At 40.1% G+C, this 20460-nt stretch overlaps 1 protein-coding gene and 1 long non-coding RNA gene across 38 annotated transcripts in view; both read right to left on the bottom strand.

Moving 5' to 3' along the window:
• LOC138917879 (uncharacterized) overlaps window positions 1-15899 on the bottom strand; it is a 45595-nt gene extending 29696 nt beyond the window's left edge. Inside the window, exon 1 of the long non-coding RNA XR_011426476.1 lies at window positions 15812-15899. This is a non-coding gene — a long non-coding RNA (uncharacterized lncRNA). The remainder of the gene's footprint in view (window positions 1-15811) is intronic.
• Window positions 1-20460, bottom strand: part of SLC8A1 (solute carrier family 8 member A1) — a 374846-nt gene that overhangs the window by 158725 nt on the left and 195661 nt on the right. The gene's annotated exons all lie outside the window — the stretch shown is intronic.

The following is a 20460-nucleotide window of genomic DNA, read 5'->3' as shown; positions in this document are numbered from 1 at the left end:
AGCATCATGGTAAAGAGTAAACTGCTGTTTCTCTAACTCCTGGCTAGTTCTAGAGGGCAAAGAGGAAGAATGGAAACAGAAGGCAGTTTTTCCTTTGTCTCACTGCTCCACTCTGCCTCGCCAAGAGACACCGACCCCACTCTGCCTCACCAAGCCGCAGGTCTTATGGTTCCTACAGGGATTCTAGAAAGGGGAGGAGCACACACAAGGGTATAAAACTTCAATGGGTGGCAGCCTGAAGCAACAAGGAAGAGAAAAAGAATTGGATTTTATTGTGAAATCAGTTCCCTGTCATTTGACATAGAAAGCACTTCTGCTTTCCCCTTCCGCTGTCCTCAGCCCCACCGCCCCCTGCAGACTCTCTGCAAACCATATGTGCTGCTTCAGGCAAGGTGGTCTGTTCTGGTAATAAACCTGCCATGGGGTTTGGATTCATGACAGTGTTTTCAAGAATTTTCATCTAAAAAACAAATAAATACACCCCTGGAAAATAGTTCCTAGGGCTTCACACACAAAATGAACTTCTCATCTGCTTTGTTTTTATTTAACAGAATCACATTTTAGGAAAGCTAATCATTTGTCATTAAAAAGTCTGACACAGAGATAAGGGTTTCAAAAATAGCCTTCAAAGGGAATGCACGTTCAGCTGAAGAAAAAGAGAAACGACAGAAGTTTCATTGAGGAGGTTCTGCCTTCAGTGGGACTTATTAGCATATGTTCTTGATGACCATGACTTGGCCAAAATTCTCCCTGACCTCCTGGCCCCACCCACCCCCACTTCTACCACAGCTGAAACACCCTACCCGGGGACAACTTCCAAGTGAGTATAACTCGTGCTGTGCAGGAGCCGGCTCATCCTGGCTGTTGACAATCAATTGTGCGTATCTCTTCCCAATTCTATGTTCAACCAATTCATGTTGGTAGCTTGAAATCGTCAATGGTGGAAGTACTTACAGCGTGGGAATAGACAAACACTACAAATCAGGACTTTTCTTTGAGAAGGGACGGTTTACCGGCATGGCACTGGGTAAAAATGAACTAACAGACTTTTTTCAGAGAACCTCAAAAAGTACTTTACTTCTAAGATGGGTCTGCTAAATGACCATATATTTTGGCTAGAGAATATTATAGTACATTCTATAAAAACACAGTTTAAGAGCTACTTTTAATGCTCAAATACAATGGTTCTTTTTTCACCGAAATGTATTATAAAGTCATAAGCAATATCATTTTTCCCCTTCGAAGAAAGTATAGGGATGTAAGCTATAAAATAACAAAAAAAACAGGTAGATTAATCAAGTCCTGATTTTCAAAGAATAATTGCTTTGATAAAGTCTGATGAAAAATATTGTTAAATGATTTGTAATAATGTTTCTGGCTAGAAAATTTATGGTTTATGTTACAGTGCAAAGGGAAAATTTTTCTCATTTCAAGTTACAAACATAATTTCACATTTAGGGGCAGTGAGGGACCCCAAAAGAACCTCTAACAACTTTCTTGCCAGCTTGCTTTAAAGCCCTGAATGCCTTATTTGCAGTGTATCTTTGGCATTCAGCTACTGGCTCCAGACAACCTCATTAAAATACACATTGGTTCCCTGGAAAGGTAACATGGAAATAAATGATTATCAAAAATATATATATTTTATCCAATTAGTGGAGAGAGATGGGCTGTGAGGGAACAGGTAGAGAGCAAACATATTGTCATAGGTAGTTGGACCTAGGAGAAGTCCTGAGCAAGTCTGCTATTGGAGGAGTAAGAGGTCTGGAATAGCAAATTTGAGACAATATAAGGACACTTGCAGGGAATTTGAGAGCAGGAGAATTTCTGTCCATGATTTGGTCTCAAGTCTGTGAGCTGGACAGTCAGCTTCACTAAATCAAGAACTCTGTATCTTCCTCATTGCAGTGCCTTGATGGCACATGGATCATATTAAAGTTCAATAAATATCTGCTGAATAAATAAGGAATGTGGTATGAAAGGCAACAAAATTACCATGTTTTTAAAGTTTTTCTGTGTTTTTATCTTAGTTTAGAATGCAGGTGAGATAACACAGTTTTGGGCAAATTCTATATCTTCTACTTGACCCATATATAGCATCAATTCTCACCTAGCATGGAGATAACACCAGATTGAAACTCACGTTCTTTCCACAATGATTACTTCACCCCCTCCTATAGATGAGGCAGCCAAGCTGACAAATTGTCAAAAAAAAAGACTGTGGCAGCATTAGGAGACCAGATTTACAACAATGTATTTCCTGGGATAACTTGCTGATTTCTCATTATCCAGGTTCCCTGTCCTAGGAGTCATTGTTAGAGGCTCAAAAATAAGAGAATTACAGCAAAGGGAAATTGGGTCTCTAAAACACAACCTTGCATGTTTTCTTGAAATCAGAAAACAAAGACTATTTTAGTTGCTATAGGTAATTTTCTGTTTTAGTCATCAGGATTTGAAGGACTTTAAAGATCCCATTATAAGCAATGACTTTTCCTCTTTTTTCATAGATAGCCTAAAGTAGTCCATGTCAGTATCTCGTTGTCTTCATATTTGACACACAGCAGTTAAAAAAAACCCAAAATGTTTCAAGCAACTTACTTAGACGCCAATTGACTTGCCAGCAACTTTGACATTTTCCCCATAGTTTGCACCCATGACAGAAATTTGTAACCACTGGGCATATTTTCTAGATATAAAAATTCAATGCAATGTACAGCAGGCAAAGTTTATGCTGACTAAACATCTGTGTTCTTGAGTATCAGAAGTGTTTTCTCAAACAAACTTGCCAACCTACAACTTAAAGCCACAGATGAAACAAAGGGAAGGTGTGTCCGAAGGGTTGAACCAGTGGCTTTAAGAGTTTATGATTCCATGGCTTTATATCTGAGTGGCTTACTATGTTCAACAAAATTTAAAAGATGAAAACAAAGTCCATACATTATCAATAGGAAGGTAAATTTACCGGCTGAAATTCTCAAAGTTACGTGGATCCTAAACTGGGAGTCTCCTGATAAAACCCAAGGCGCCACTATCATGATGTCACTCATTTGTAGATCAGTCACGGGGATATTTTTTCTCAAAAAGGCAGGAAAATGGGGAACACTTCTACAAACGGCATCCTGGGGATCTGCATTTTGAAAAGGCCTCATGGTGCCTCTGCCCCCTCTCACTTCAGAGCAGAACTGTTTCAGTTGCCTCTGAAAGAACCACATGACCTCAAATATTTAAAGAATAACTGCTCACGTCCCTCAAAAAGCCCTTTGTCATTTTATGTTAACATATTTTACCCACTGGATTTTTCAGGTAATGTAAAAGTTTTTATATTTTCATAAAACAAGCTAAAATGGATTCACTCCATTTTTACTATGAAGTTGAAGTCATACGCAGTCACGACAATACGCTGATTATTGGAAAAAGGACCTTCAGCTCTTTCACCACCCAGCAGCTCCCTTTTAAATTCTTACAAGTTGCACATCGTTAGGAACACCTGTACAACCAACATATGTCAGAGATCTAATACCGCCTTAACTTCTAGCACTACATGATTAGCTGTAGAATTATTTTTATTATTTTTATTGTAATTTATAATTATATAATAATAAATAGAATAGTTTATAATTATTAATTTTACTTTTAGTCTTTACATGTACATGGTTAAATATAAACCACATAAGGAGTTTTACATGTGATATAGTGGAAAGAAATCAAGAAAACAGGGAAGAAAAACTAAGCCATGAGACCAATATACAGAGTTTTCTCTTTCTATGACTCACATGTTCTCATCAGGGCAATGACAAAAGAAAGTACCTTTTTTTTCAGGACCTTGCTACCTATGATGCTTACACATACTACAGGAGTCTTCAAATGCCTACTGGCGAACAGTCAGACTACCTGTCCATCTTTTCTCTCATTTTTATTTCCCCTGCATCACAATGCAATGGCCTTCTAAAGGATTCGGCAACAAAACTGCCAAATAACCAGAGAATCTCACATGGGGCTTCGGGCTTTGTCTCCAGTGCCTGAGCCGGATGTGGGGTCATGAGCTGTGGAACAGCTGCCCCCAGAGACACCCCTTTAGAAGGACCCAGGGTCACTTGCCACAATTTACATGATTATCCATCATGGGACAAATCTAGCCCAGGAAAGCTCATTTCAGAATATAACATGGTGTGGATTGAAGACCTACTAGAGAGAAGCACACCCAGAGCAGTGATTGTGATCTTTTAAGTCAACAAAATCTTGGAAGCCTTCTGTAACTTGACTTCAGAAAATAATGGTTCCCGGGGCTGGCCCCGTGGCTGAGTGGTTGGGTTGGTGCGCTCTGCTTAGCAGCCCAGGGTTTCACTGGTTTGGACCCTGGGTGCAGACATGGCACCGCTCATCAGGCCACGCAGCGTCCCACATGCCACAACTAGAGGGACCCACAACTAAAAATATACAACTATGTACCCGGGGGCTTTGGGGAGAAAAAGGAAAAATAAAATCTTTTAAAAACAATAAAATAAAATAATGGTTCCCTTCTCAACATACCACTGTACTTTTTGATTTGTCTTTTGTTAAGTCATTCTGAGGAAAGGGCCAGACTAGGGGATTTTAGACCTTGAACAGTGCTAACAGGGCATAAAAAGAATGTTCTGCTATCTTGCCTATTATCCTACCAAACTCAGTAATAAGAGCATCTATTCCTTCATCCAGTGGACTTTCACGAAGCATAGAGAGAATAGGCATTTAGAAATTCATCCTTAACTGACGTTGAGAGACCATAAATCATGTTAGAGGAGGGCCCATGTACTTCTCCATCTTAATTCTGGGTTACTGTCCCTTCATTTTGTTCCAGTGGCCTTCTTTCCCTTCTTTGAGTAGATCACATTTTTTTTCCTGCCACAGGATCCTTGCACATGCTGTTTCTTCTCTCTGGAATGCTTCTACTGCTCATTTACCCGAATTTTGCTTGCACTTCAGGTTTCTATCCAAATGCTACTTCCTTATCAAGGAATTGGCCTGACCATTTAATCTAAGTCAGGTCTCCCTTTTCAATCTTTCATTGTATCCTTTAATTTTTTATAGCGTTTTTTTTCACACTCTGCATTTACACTTGTGGTTTGCTTGTCTCTTTTCTTATTTCTGCATATCCTACTGGCATGAAAGGCTCATAAAGGCAGGGAACATGTATGTTAACATACAGCAGGAATTAAATTAATATTTACCACATCAAAGAATTTAAAAACTAAGTGGATGAATGGAGTCTCTGAAAAAAACTGACAGCCATAATCATGGATTTTAAATAAAGTTGTACTGAAGTTACTGTGTTCAATTAATAAACTTTAACCTTTTTTAGAGTTTGTACATAAGCCAGTGGAAGTTTCAGTCATTTATATTATAAAATCACATTTTTCTCAATAGAAGCCTATCCTCTAGGTGAAAGTTAAACACTTCTCTCTTCCTCTAATATCAGAGACTTTTTTTTTTTTAAAGATTTTATTTTTTTCCTTTTTCTCCCCAAAGCCCCCCGGTACATAGTTGTGCATTCTTCGTTGTGGGTTCTTCTAGTTGTGGCATGTGGGACGCTGCCTCAGCATGGTCTGATGAGCAGTGCCATGTCCGCGCCCAGGATTCGAACCAACGAAACACTGGGCCGCCTGCAGCAGAGCGCGCGAACTTAACCACTCAGCCACGGGGCCAGCCCCTAATATCAGAGACTTTTTATAGGGCTTTGTAAGTACAGAAAAAATCACTGTATTGATGCTAAGTGAAGGGCAGAGAAAGCTAATTCTATTAAGCTTTTGACCTCGTTTCTCTCTAGTTTCTTCAAGGCAATTGAAAAGTCCTCAGTTGGGTACAATTTCTGAGCGGCTACTCTACGGCTCTCCAGTCAGAGGCATATAGAAGGAGTAGGCCTAATAGGCTTATCCATGGTATACTCGCTTACATAATTTTCTGTCATCAAAAAGAAAAAATAAGTCAAACTCTTGATGTTATTGAATCAGTTGCAAAACAAGGTATCCAGATGTTACTTTGGAAACAGCATTGATTGGTACAGAGTTCAAGGTGTTTTTGATTAGTATATGAAGGTTTATATGGCAGGTTTAGTAAGTTTTGTGTATAGAAAAAGTTGGGATCAATAGAGTCCATGACAACCTGCTTAATGTTTTAAATAAAGCCCTGGATGGTAAGAGGGAAACCAACCAGAATTTGTTGCTCATTCACCTCCAACTACAATGAGATATCTTTATGGTCAAAATGAGCAAGGAGATTATTTATGTATACCTTTTAATCCAGCAATTCTAGTTCAAAGAGTTTATCTTAGAGATAGTTTCACAAGTCCATAAAAATTCTTAATGTAGCATTTTTGTTGAAAAAACAAAACAAAAAAAGCCCCCCTAAAACCTGGACACATAAATGTCCATCAATATGGGATTTTTTTTCCTGACATTATATTGTTTGCTATCTGCCAGAAATTGGTCTAAGAATTTTTCACACACTCAGTTAACATTCATAACAACAGCAATCTTCAGTTATTGTCCCCACTTTAAAGATGAGCCAAAGTAGCTGTGTGAGGCCACAGATATATTAAGTGGTCAAGCTAGGGTTTGAATCCAAGCAAGAATTTTTTTTTTTTTTCCCCGAGAAAGATTTGCCCTGAGCTAACATGTGTGCCAATCTCCCTCTATTTTGTATGTGAGTCACCACCACAGCATGGCTGCTGACAAGTGGTGTAGGTCTGTGCCTGGGAACTGAACCTGGGCTGCCAAAGCAAAGCGTACTAACTAACCACTAGGCCACCAGGTCAGCCCCAACAAAATCCAATTTTATATAGTCTATATTCACATGTACGTATACTCTATATGTACTAAATATATAGTCCTGAGATGACTTCCACTGAGGAAAAAAAGAATAGACGGTAAGTTAAACTATGTTAAGTTCTGAACCATCCCCAAATTTCCTTAGTCACACAGTATATACATGAGAAACCTGAGGACTACAATGAATCCATAAAGATAACAAAATTACTTAACAAACAATGGATTTAAAAGGAACATACTGAATATAAAAATCATAATGGAAGCTGTAGTGATTTGGTGTATACTGTAGTCATTCTTAAAGGATTCATGTATTGTTTTTAAAAAAATATCTACCTATAAAAAATGACTAAAGAAACAAGAAAATTCTTTGTCCAGATAGTCATTTTATTTATTTAGTGTTACGCTATGAAATTCTTCTATGTGATGAATGATACAAGGCAGGATTAGGGTCCATCACACTTTGATCACAAGAAAATGTGGTACAAAAAACACCTGTGAATCATGACACGTTCATACTGAATTTTGATAAGTCCTATATAGTGATGATGTGATCAAAAGATATTAATCCTATAAATTAAATTCAATTTAATAAGCTCCTGTTAACAGAAGGACTTTACTCTCAGCCCATCCACAAACAATCTACATTTAGAATACATTCTATCTAAAGACACAGCTATCATTAAGCCTTAAAGGCACAATTCCTCTCTCCTGCCACTTCTCCAATAGCTCACTCTTGTGAGCAGGAGACAAAGGGAAAAGAGAGGGTGTGCCTGAGGGAAGGAGGCTGCTGGTGGTAAAGAAAGGCATTCCTAGTGTGCAAGCGCCATATTGAGAATCTGAGAACTGCCTATACTGCCTATGAGAACTTGTTACTGCTCTTGGGCTTTGGCTAAATAACCTAATAATTTACTCAGTTTTGCAAAGAAATAAGGAACAGCCCTCAATCCACTCTCATTAATCTGTTTAGTCAGATGTGATTTGCATTGTACATTAGTACTCCCTCCATGGCAACTGAAGAATATTAAAAGTGATGCTAGAAAAAAAAATATACCAGAAAGTGCTTCAGGCATTTTTTTTTCTTAACTAGGTGAGCCCAAGGGCAGAATGACTAGGTCCCCAAATTTCTAGGAATGACATCTCCTTGTTGAGAGCAACCTCAAATATACGCATGCTACAGCCCAACTTCTAAGAAGAAATTCTAGATGTTTCATGAGAGTAAAGATACCAGCCAAGCAACAGCAGTAAACTGATTTCTTTTTTATGAGGATGTTATGCCTCATTTAGAAGATCTATTAAACTTCAGTTAAAATGAGACTTTGCTACCTTCTATGGCTTTAAGAAACATTGTCCTATTTTTCCATATTAACCATATGGGTGCGAAAAACTAGCTAGTGGTCCCTTCTAACGCTGTTAACTAAATGACTTTCAATAAGTGGACATTTGAAATTTCAACTGACTGCTAAATTACATGCTTTCTATAAACAAATGCACGCTAATGAATGGAAACACTAGGAGTAGCTACTATGTACTTAAAACATCCTTCATTTCTTCTGCAAATGTATTGAAACAAAATACTGAATATAAACGATTCATTATCTAATGTAAAAAATTGAAACTGTTGCTTTAAGGCAAGCAGAAAAAAGTAAACATGTGCCTCTCTATAGAATACCTTTAAGGAATAAGGTAAGTCATGGAGAACTGGGCAAAATTGAAGTTCCTAAAGCCAACATTTTCACTTGTAATAAACCCACCCCTTAGTATACATTCATAGTGCAATTTCCTAAATTCTACTTCTGATTCTTTTTTATTTCTCATTTTACCAAGTAAAACTAAATTAAAGACAAAACTGCTAAAAATATTCAGTGGAAATAAAACAGTTAAGTCACTTTAATTCATTGTATTTGTTGTCAAGCTAGATAGCTCCAAGCCGTGTTTTATATTTATTCCTGTTAATTTTCCTTATTTTTGACTCATTTTCCATCCTGCAGGAATTGTTTGTTGATACTGAAACTGTCACATAATGTCTTTGCTCTGTCTCCTTCCTTTCTGTTGTCATCAAGTTCATTAATCACCCTGTATCTTCACCCAAGGAGTTGACAAAGCATCGGATGGACCTCTCTAAGGACTGTTCCATGCCACTCCACTAGAGACTCCCTCGAAGCCAGGCTGACATCAAGCACCACTTTTTGGTATGACTGTTACTTCACAGTTGCGTAATCCAGCCCTCCTTGACCTCATATTTCTCCATCTTAATCATGTGACTGTGATGAAAGTTTTTTTTAAATGTCTTGCTGAACTGAAGGCACATGATTCTTGTAGTATTCTCCTGGTCTTACCACCAGACCTATGTCAAAAGATACAGAAATAGATGGGGCCAGCCCAGTGGCATAGCGGTTAAGTTCCCATGATCTGCTTCGGCGCCAAGGGTTTGCGGGTTTGGATCCTGGGTGTAGACCTAAACACCGCTCATCAAGCCACGCTGTAGCGGTACCCCACATATAAAATAGAAGAAGACTGGCACAGGTGTTAGCTCAGGGACAATCTTCCTCACCAAAAAAAAAGATATAAAAATAGAAAGTGGATTCCTGGAGGGCAGACACTGTATCCTATCCATCGCTGAATTTCCAGTTTCAGACCCAGCAACTGCATGACATATATTAGATGGTCAATAATTATTTATCAGGAGAGTCTCAGGTTCTTGAAGAAGTTGATTTGTGGACCTAGCTATGCTACTTCCTTGCTGTGTGACTTTTAGTCTTTAAGAAGCTTGGTTCTAAATCTGAAACAAAGAAGTACTAAAAATTCTAAGCTCTTTTTCAGGTATAAAATTCTACCTAAAGTGACCACTCCTTACCTTGTAACAAAGTGGGTTGATGACCCATTTCCCTGACTCTCCATAGTTGTCTGAGAGAAATATAAAATACATATTTTTAGTATGTCAATATGTCCTGAGATAAAAACAATGTTTTGTCTCCATATTGTATAAAGCAAATATTTAATCACACATCTAAGAACTCAATACGATGCCAATCATCGGTAAGCTTGGATTTTTCATCCAACTGTCTAACATATGTAAATAGGAACTCAGAAACCCCTAAAACACTTTACTGGAAGTCAGGTGATCTTGGCATCAGTAGATTGACAATTCCTGGGAATGAGTAAACCTTTAATGACTCATCTTCAATCAGTCCTCCCAAAAGAGGGGGCTACCATCTTACTACGTTAAACTGAAGAATTCTGTGCACAACTAAGAGAAAGATGTATGATTTAAGTGTGAGCTTCATACAGACTGGGAGAATTATAAAACAAATATTCTAAATAACTCTAGCGTCTCTCTTTACTGTGGCTAATTAGTGTGTGGGTGATAGAAATGGGGCACACATCAAACACAAATTGACTACTTTGTCCAGCAAATTGCTTCCATCTGCCTCCTACTGGGAGTCACACTGATTTCTTGGCTATTTTCGTCCCATAAGTGGATCTGGTTATAGGGTTGGAAAACTGGGTATGCTGTGTTTTCAGCAGCTTTAGTTTAATGGGGTTTATGAATGAAATATGCCATTTTTATTACAAAGAGCAATTTACTAAGAGATTTTCTTCGTGGGGGAGGAATGAGGCATATGGGTAATGAATGGAGGTGTTAATTTCAGGGGAAAAAAAAACATACACAGACAATATTCACCAACAGTTTGCTGTCCCTCAACAGATGAATTAATTTAATCTTTTTAGATTAGTTGCAGATAAGTTCTACTATTTACTATATTTTGAAAGAAATTAAAAGGCAATGGTTTCAATATTGTGGTCAACATTCGTTAACTTGTAAAATGGTAATAACTTACATACTCTGGAGCATCATTGTAAGGATGATGTGAGAGACAGCATAGAAAAGCATGCTGAAAACTATAAAAGCTTACATAAATGTTACATATAATTGTAGAGTACTATTATTGATGGTGAAATAAAATAGATGTTCATTTATTTAGAATTGAGAAATGTTTCTCAAGAACACTCAAAATTAATGATTGATGTTTACAGCAACTACTCAGTTGGTCCATACTCTGCCCTGGGCCTCATCCCTCCTGCCTCCTGTCTCCCCTCCCTGGCCACATACAGGCAGTAAAGAGGGTGGCAATGAAGCTGGATCCACTGGGGGCAGAGGTGTAGGCTACTCAAAGAGTAAGAAAAAACCAAGGTTCCAGACTCTTAATTCTCCAGCAAGGCAGTTATTTGGGGCATCTCTCACCAAGTGACCTGGATTGGAGGCTGGCAGCATTGCACAAAGCACCTCTCTGGGTGACGGAGTCATGTGAGGTTGTTGTCTGCACCTACCAGCTAATGTTTCTGTGGCTCTGTGTCACAAACAATTTGTTTCTACATCTTCTGCCATCAAGATCCTGGGAAAGATGTCCATACTCATTATCCATGAAAGGAGCTGATTGCCTAAATGATTTGCCTGTTTTCTACAGAGTGCGGAAAAAAAGATTAAAGATACTTTTAGCCACAAGATTACACTGTCAGCAGTCAGACTCTTCTTTCCTTCTCTGGCTTTTCCTCATTCTCTAATAGAAATTGTAGATAAACTCATTTCCTGCTTGGATTGTTCATCTTGAATTCAAGAGCCCTGGAATATCTGTTAATCCTGTTCTAAAACTGGATGTGACATGAGGAAGGGAAGGGAGATGTAAAAAAGTGACACCTTGTTGGCTCACTTCTCAGGAAGGGGCACTGCAGAGGTAGATTGGAAACATTTGGACTCGTAAGCATGATGATCCAGGGAATCTGGGGATTGGCTTCTTGCCTGCATCCTCTCTCATCGTCAATTCCATCGCTCTATATTGCACCTGCAAGAGCTTCCCATCTGCCTCTGCCCAGCGTCCTCCAAAGTGGAAATGCAGTTGGGTGGAAGAAGGTTTTAGCACGGTAAGCCCTAGGCCACGTTCCATGCACACAAGAAAAATAAACTGAGTGACTTGCTGAGGAGTAGACCTTTCTCCATACTAATCAGTTTAGGGAAGTGGTGACAAAGTAGTGGCAAAATCGCCAGAAGAATTTCCCTGTGGGCATCTCTGAGCCTCCTGAACTCGTGCCCTTCATGCACACAGAGACACCTCCATCGCAATCCTGGCCCCTGGCAAAGGACACAATCACATAGCACCAATACTTCCAAAGGGGAAAGGCATAACACCTACTACTTGCTTTGGTGACAGACATGTTAAGTACTATCTCATTTTATCCTCAGAGCAATCCTTTGAAGTAATTATTGTTATTACACCTATTTTACACATGAGATAACAGGCTTAGAGAGGTCACATAACTAGAGAAGACCACGCAACTAATAAATTGTGGAGCTAGAATTTCCATCCAGCCCTTGATGATGCCAAAGCCTTTATGTTTCATTGCTTTAGAAAGTTGGGTGCTTAAAATCTAGAATGTTCTATCCCATAGAAAAGACATTGCACATTTCCTATTTGTTTCCTCGGCTGGTTCATGATAAAGTTTTATTTCAGCTCCTCAAGATAAGGCTGAAACACGATGTACACAGTAGACCAGAATTCCTCTGAGTCCCACTGTGCCCCTGTGAGCCCAGGAATTCTCTGGAGTTCAAACCTCAGACATAAACTGTGAGCTGCAGCCCCTGAGCTTTGAATTTGGCCACTGCCTAGAAATTGAGCTCAGACTTGGGACCAGAAGCCCATCTTCCTGATCTCTAGGAGGGTCTGTGGTAGAAGGACAAGTGATGGCTCCCCAGAAGCAAAGTGGGCTGAGTAGCCAGCTCAGGGCAAGGCTCAAGACAGTCAGCAGCCTTCTGAGAACGTACTCCAGCCTCAGCAGTGCTTGGTCTTTATTTGGCCTTACGGAGACTCTTCTTGCTGATGATCTTAAAGAGCCACATGGAGAAGTATTTAATCAAACATGTAGACCGAAGAACTGGGAAGGGGTTACCAACATGTGTCTCACACTGGTAGATTAAGGCAACTCTTAATATTCTTAACTCTTACCATTCAAAAAAATTGATATTTAGTGATCTTTTTTGAGGACAGGAATTTTTCAAGGTGAAGAGAAATACGACATCATGATCGGGCCCTACAATGTTGTAGGAACAGAAAGAGGAAGGAGGTCAAGGAAGTTCGTATTGCTGGCAGTCAGGTGGTCCAGCTTTGCATCCTGTTTCTTGCACTAACTAACTTCATGACCTTGGACAGTAACAACAACAATAAAAATAGTGATAACAACTTTTGTTCACTGAATTGTATGTGTTGAGAATTTGCTAAGTGCTTTATACGTACTATTTCATTTAGGATTTAGAACAACCCTATGAACTAGGTGTTATAAGTACACTCTTAGAGAAAGAGAAACTAAGGGGAGAGGAGTTGATATACCTTGCCCAAGGCCACAAAGCTAGTTAGTACCTAAGCTGGTAGTAGAACATAAATATGAATCCAACACTCAAACTTATAATCTTTAGACTACTTTGCTTCAAAGTGTCAGTTTCCTTAGCCATAAAATTCTGAACTTGCGTCACAGGATCTGCAAAGTGCTTGCCAGCCTAGCTCTGGGAGTCCACGGAGATCTAAAGACCTATAAGAAGTAAAACCCATGAGGCATTTTCTAGCACCAGCAAAACCAACTGAATCTGTATGCAGTCACTACACCCTACCAGAACTGGATTTATTTTTGACAAGTGGCTGTTTCCAGAAGTACAATTCTCAGATGACCAGATGATGCTATGTTCATTCAATTTAAAAACTTTGCACCATTCCTGGTTTTATAATCCCATCCCCCCAACAGCAGGAAAGAGTCCCCAAAAGGAGGAAATTTTACCTCAAGGAGCATTATCTGCTTAGCTGCAAACATATTCATCACATTCAGAGGCTAATCAGTGGCCAGAGTGCTCACAGGGCCAACACTGGGTGAGGAGGGTGGAAGAGGAGGTATCGTTTAGGTACCCACTGATATCTTTGCTATAAACTGGACTGCATGGGCAGAGTAGACTCAGTTCTGGCAAGCACAGCCCATGCCAAGGACAAAAGACTGCACTAAGTCCACTTTGCCTTTCTTAGACCATCTCAAGTTTGGGAGAGCTCTAGGTATCTCGTTGCCTACGTTCCTGTGTGCTTCTGAAGGTGCTGGAGGAAGAGAAAAGCATATATGGCAATGAATTGACTTGCGAGGCCTAGTCATAATCTGAAATTAAGGTACGCACGCAATGCAGAAGTATAATTTGCTATAAAAACATAGAGGAATCATTGATGAGTTGCCAAAAGCTAATTTGGGGCAGGGAAAGGAAGACTTGTTAACTCTACTAAGGGATACGAGTCTCCATCTAACCACACAGTCTGGGCAGCTGACAAGTCTCCTTCATCTTCCAGACCAAGTGAAATGGTCCAGGCCATGGTTAGGCTGTGAGGGGAGCCCCAAACAACAAGATGTCGTTTAGCAAGATAGCTTGGTTAAGTCAACCTCTCCTTAAAAAAGGGCTCCAGTGTCTTCTGAACAAACGTAAAATAACAGAAGCACAATATCAAAGTTCTTTAATATCTCTCATAAACTTTAATAATGCCACAATGTTCAAACACAATGGTAGTATTTTGACCACAGGCAAATACGGAAGTGCTGCTAGGAAACCTGACAAATGCTACCAGAACACACCCCTCAGAGATTTCCTTCGTCTAGTTCATATTTGACCTTTTGCTCAAATTTTTAGTCCATTTGATCCTTCATGAAGGAAATAAGGAGGATGTTGGAATAGTAATTTTCAATATCCAGATTCCAGACATATCAGCCTGCTACAGACAGAACTCAAATCCAAGGCATTCCTGGAATCCCCATGTTAATTACCACATTATCAAGTCCTGGAAGGACTGTGAGCTATTGTATAAGGATTCTGAGTAACTCGATTCCCCTAATGAACTCGAGCCACCCAGACAATGGAATGAACTGCCTGTTGCCAGTCTGGGCTGCTGCCTCTCACCCCCACAGTCTCGGAGCCTTGGCCTCTCCTGGGTTTGGCACATGGCCTGTCCTTTCCCACTGTCAGCCTCCTTGGCGTTGCTTGGCAGTCTTCATCTTCCACACGGACAGCCCAGAGTCTGGTCCCGCCCCTTTCCTTGACCCAGCTGCTGCCACTTGTGCTGCAGTGTCTGTTCATTCATCACCACCACTGCCTTCTATTCTCTTGGTACTGCACTGTTCTGCCTGGGTTACCAGTTGAGGCTCTGAGACCCCCAACTCCAGCTGTTTTCTGCACCACAGCCATGCTCACCTAGACCTTGTGCTCCAGTGATGAATCCAGGAGGAATTCCGTTGCTCATTGCTGCCAGGTGAACTTGGACTTCTGCTTTTGAGCTTCTTCAGCCTACTCACCCTACCCATTTAACTCTAAAACCCTTTTGATCAATGCTTCTCAACTTTAACGTGCATTTGAATCAACTGAGGGTTGGTTAAAATGCAGATTATGACTCAGCAGGTCTGGAGTGGGGCTTGAGATTCTGCATTTCTTACAACTTCCCAGGTCATAGCAGTTTGCTGGTCAGGATCACGTTTGAATGGCAAAGCTCTAGGAAAGGGGCTCTGTCCTATTCATCTTTGCACTCCTGGAACTTCAACCTTATTATCACTGCCACCGCTTAGGGAGACCTTTCTCATATGCGATAGTAGAGATACAAAGGTGATTCTGACACAACCCCTGCCCTCAAGGACGCATAGTCTGGGGCAGAGTTTCTCAACCTCAGCACTATTGACATTTTGGGCTGATAATTCTTTGTTGCAGGGGCTGCCCTGTGAATTATAAGATGTTTAGCAGCATCCCTGGCCTCTAGTCACTATATATCAATAGCATCTCTACCCACTAGATATCAGTACAACCCAGTTGTGAAAACAAAACTTGTCTCAAGGATTGTCAAACATCCTCTAGGGGGCAAAACTGCCCCTAGATGAGAACCACTGCTCTGGGCGGGGGGGGGGGGGGGCGGGGGGGGCGACAGACAAGTAAATTAATACAGGCATACCTCAGAGATACTGTGGGTTCGGTTCCTGACCACCACAAGAAAGTGAGTCATAGGAATTTTTTGGTCTCCCAGTGCATATAAAAGTTCTGTTTACACTATACTGTAGTCTAGGAAGTATGCAATAACATTCCGTCTAAAAAAAAATAACCCTGTATATCCCTTAATTTAAAAATACTCTATTTCTAAAAACTGCTAACCATCATCTGAGCCTTCAGCGAGTCATAATCTTTTTGCTCAATGTTGATGGCTGCTGACTGATCAAGGTGGTGGCTGCTGAAGGTTGGGGTGGCTAGTTCTTGAACTAAGACAACAATGAACTTTGCTGCATCAGTCGACTCTTCCTGTCACAAACGATTTTTCTGTAGCATGCGATGCTGTTTGAAAACATTTTACCCACTGTAGAACTTCTTTCAAAATTAGAATCGATCCTCTCAAACCCTGCTGCTGCTTTAGCAATGAAGTTTATGTCATAGTCTAAATCCTTTGTTGTCATTTCAACAATCTTCACCAGGAATAGATTCCATCTCAAGAAACCACTTTGTTTGCTCAACTATAAGAAGCAATCCATGCATTAAAGTTTTATCATGAGATTGCAGCAATTCAGTCACATCTTCAAGCGCCACTTCTAATTCTAGTTCTCCTGCTATTTCCATCACATCTGCAGTTACTTCCTCCACTGAAGTCTTGAACGCCTCAAAGGCATCCATGAGGGTTGGAATCAACTTCTTCCAAACTCCTATTAATGTCAATATTTTGACCTCTCCCTATGAATCACAAATGCTCTTAACGGCATCTCGAATGGTGGATCCTTTCCACAAGGCTTTCAGTTTACTTTGCCCAGAAGCATCAGAGGAATCACTATCTATGGCAGCTATAGCCTTAGGAAATGTATTTCTTAAACAGTAAGACTTGAAAGTCAAAATCACTCCTTAATCCACGGGCTGCAAATTGGATGTTACATTAGCAGGCATGAAAACAACATTCATCTCATTGTACACCTCCATCAGAGCTCTTGGGTGACCAGGGGCATTGTCAATGAGCAGTAATATTTTGAAAGAAACCTTTTCTGAGTAGTAGGTCTCAACAGTAGGCTTAAAATATTCAGTAAACCATGTTGTAAACAGATGAGCTGTCATCCAGGCTTTGTTCTTCCATTTACACAGCACAGGCAGAGTAGATATAGCATAATTCTTAAAAGCCCTAGGATTTCAGAACAGTAAATGACCAGTGGCTTCAAATGAAAGTCACCAGCTGCATTAGCTCCTACCAAGATAGTCAGCCTGTCCTTTGAAGCTTTGAAGCCAGGCACTGACTTCTCCTCTCTAGCTATGAAAGTCTTAGATGGCATCTTCTTCCAATATAAGGATGTTTTGTCTACATTGAAAATCTGCTGTTTAGCATAGCTACTTTCAGTAATTATCTTAGCTAGATCTTCTGGATAACTTGCTGCAGCTTCTACATCAGTACTTGCTGCTTCACCTTGTACTTTTATGTTATGGCGATGGCTTTCCTTAAATCTCGTGAACCAACCTCTGCCAGCTTCAAACTTTTCTTCTGCAGCTTCCTCACCTCTCTCAGCCTTCATAGAATTGAAGAGAGTTAGGGCCTTGTTTTGGATGAAGCTTTGGCTTAAGGGAATGATGTGGCTGGTTTGATCTTCTATCCAGACCACTAAAACTTCCTCCATCTCAGCAATAAGGATGTTTCACTTGTTATCATTTGTGTGTTCACTAGAGTAGCACTTTTAATTTACTTCAAGAACTTTTCCTTTGCACTCACAACTTGGCTAACTGTTGGGCATGTAAGAGCCCAGCTTGTGGCCTATCCTGGCTTTTGACACACCTTCCTCACTAAGCTTAATCATGTCTAGCTTTTGATTTAAAGTGAGAGACGTGAGACTCTTCCTTTCACTTGAACACTTAGAGGCCATTGTAGGGTTATTAATTGGCCGAATTTCAATATTGTTGTGTCTCAGGGAACAGGGCATCTCCCCAGGCAAGGGAGAGAGAGAGGGAAATGGCCAGTCAGTGGAGCAGTCAGAATACACACATTTATCAATTAAGTTCACTATCTCATACGGGCATGGCTCATGCTGCCTCAAAACAATTACAATAGTAACAGAAAAGATCACTGATCACAGAGCACCTAACAAATAAAATAATAATGAAAATTTTTCAAATATTGCGAAAATTACCAAGATGTGACACAGAGACACGAAGTGAGCAAATGCTGTTGGAAAAACAGTGCCAAGAGACTTGCTCGACTCAGGGTTGCCACAAACCTTCAATCTGTGAAAAATGCAGTACCTTTGAAGAGCGATAAAGCAATGCACAATAAAAGGAGGGATGCCTCTAATTGAAATGATGGATGAAGTTACAGAGCTGTGTACACACTATTCAGGAAAATGGGTTACTAGCATTTCAGAGTGTGTGATGAGCATCCGGCACATAGTAAGTCTTCAAGTAAAGCTCGTTAGATAAACAAATGAACTGCTGATGTCCTCATGTTCCCTGGTAACTACAACAATTTACCTTTCTGGCCTCGTCTAGTGGAAACCAGACTTGCACATTCCAAAGACAAACATCTAACTACTTCACCGACATAATGAATTTCCATGGATATATTTACCAGGTGTATTACAAGGGAAGAAAGCAAGCTCATCTTTCAGAGTAATTCAGATGGATTATAGATATTTGTAAGAAAATGAGACTGCTGCAATAATAAACAACAGTTTTCTAAAAGGAAAGTTTAGAAAACTGCTTTTTTGGCATTATTATGCACACAAATTAGAAAATGACAAAAAGGAATGTGTGTGCATATATCTCTAAATGAATTCAAGCAGATTCAAGCATTTTGTAGACTGGCTCACCTTAATGCGTGCTCTTAAGCAGCTGTGTCTTTTCCACTACAGGTTTTGTGAGGATGAACGCATCTCTAAGGCACTGTCTATTATGAGATGCTCATGCTCCTACACAGATGCGTGACATCTGACCACGCATAAATAGGATGGCACTCCAGAAAACAGATAAGCTTGGGGAACCTGAGTAAGAGGGAAGCCAGGGAGGGCCCACATTTACCGAATGGAGGAGATGAGGAACAGAGCTGTGGAGTTGTGGTCTTAGCGTCAGATGGTAGAGCAAAGATAAATAATGTCAGCATTTGGACTCATATAATGAGGTTGCAAGTTGAAGATGTTTGGGTTATTTATCTTAATATAGACGCAGGAATAGAGAAGAGTATGAGTGTGAAGCAGAACAATAAGTCTATAACTGGAGAGTACAGAGGTGCAAGGGCATCTGAGGACAAACAAAAAGAAGAGGAATGGAGAAGGGGGGTGCATAGCATGGAACATTCCAGTGCAAACTTTTAGACACGTACTTGGTAGATGTTATTATCCCTTAATATTTTGTAAATGGAAGCCAAAAATAGGCCCACGGGGGAAGTTCTTGGAAATATATACCTAACGGACTGGAATACCCACAGCTGCCAAAGGAAAGTGTGACACTTGGTCCCATTGCCAAAGTCAGTAAGCCTTTGCCCAAATAACGGCAAACCTTTCCTTTCAGAATACAGTTTCTTAATTTAAGCCCCAATGTCAATTCCTGCACAAGAGTGGAAATCAGCAGATCTGAAGGTGAGCCAGACCCCATGGCTAGTTGGCTACATGAAAAAACATTTTTGCTCCAATTTTCCCATCTGGAGAATGGGGAAGTTAATATTTTCCACCAACCTATGCTGAAGGAATATTGTGATGAGTCAGAAGACAAATCTCTAATTTTTTGTTTAATGAAGAGTGTTGCATTTACTGTAGTAAAGGCTTGTTCTGTTTCAGTTCATAAATTGAAAAAATCATGATATAAATAATTCAACCTAAGAAAACCAAAAACCCTTGGACAACACTCCCTTTTGGTTTTAGTATTAGAAATGTGTTCGAGGGGTCTAGTCTCTTTCACGGGCAGCCAAAGCTCCTGGTACCTGAGGGGTCTAGTTAGTAAGTTATTCTCCTCTGTTCACAAAAAGGAAACAAATCCACAAATGTCAATTTAGGACTATTGTCCCATGTTCTATCTAATTTGTGCCTTTCAGTAGCATGGGATAACAGCAAAGGCTCTGGAACCCTCCAGAGGGGAAAATGGATAATTAGTACAGCAGTATTAGCTGCCACTGGCAGCACTGGGTTGTGACAATGCAACATCCTGAGTAACCAACTCTGAAGACAGTTGCCAGTTCTGTCTCATTAACAGCAAGAAAAAACCACGCAGAGATTCAGCAAAAAGAAATAATAAAATGAAATAAAACAATACAAATCAAAACAAACACTACTCAAGAGAGTTTTGCTTCTCAAGCCTAAGAAACCTATTTGGGTCCAATATACAGACTATTAGAGAATTGCTGGTCCCCACTAAAGCATGGGAATTGCTCTTCTTTTGTGGCACCTGCCTTCTGCTAGTTTCTGAATAGAAAGTGCCTCACGATTTGTTGCAGTGAGATTATCTTAATAATTCTTTCCATGTGAAAGGAGCGTAAATCTGACTGGAATGATAGCAATCTAACAGAATAGCAGCATGGCATGCCAACTACAGCCTCAAGATCTGGATTCTCAAGCAATCACTACTTTGCTGTATCATCTTGGGCAAGTCTGTACCTCA

This window comes from Equus caballus, chromosome 15, assembly GCF_041296265.1.
Source record: "Equus caballus isolate H_3958 breed thoroughbred chromosome 15, TB-T2T, whole genome shotgun sequence".
Taxonomy (NCBI): domain Eukaryota; kingdom Metazoa; phylum Chordata; class Mammalia; order Perissodactyla; family Equidae; genus Equus; species Equus caballus.
Note: the sequence above shows the minus strand (reverse complement) of the source record. Positions and strands in the feature narration are given on the sequence as shown.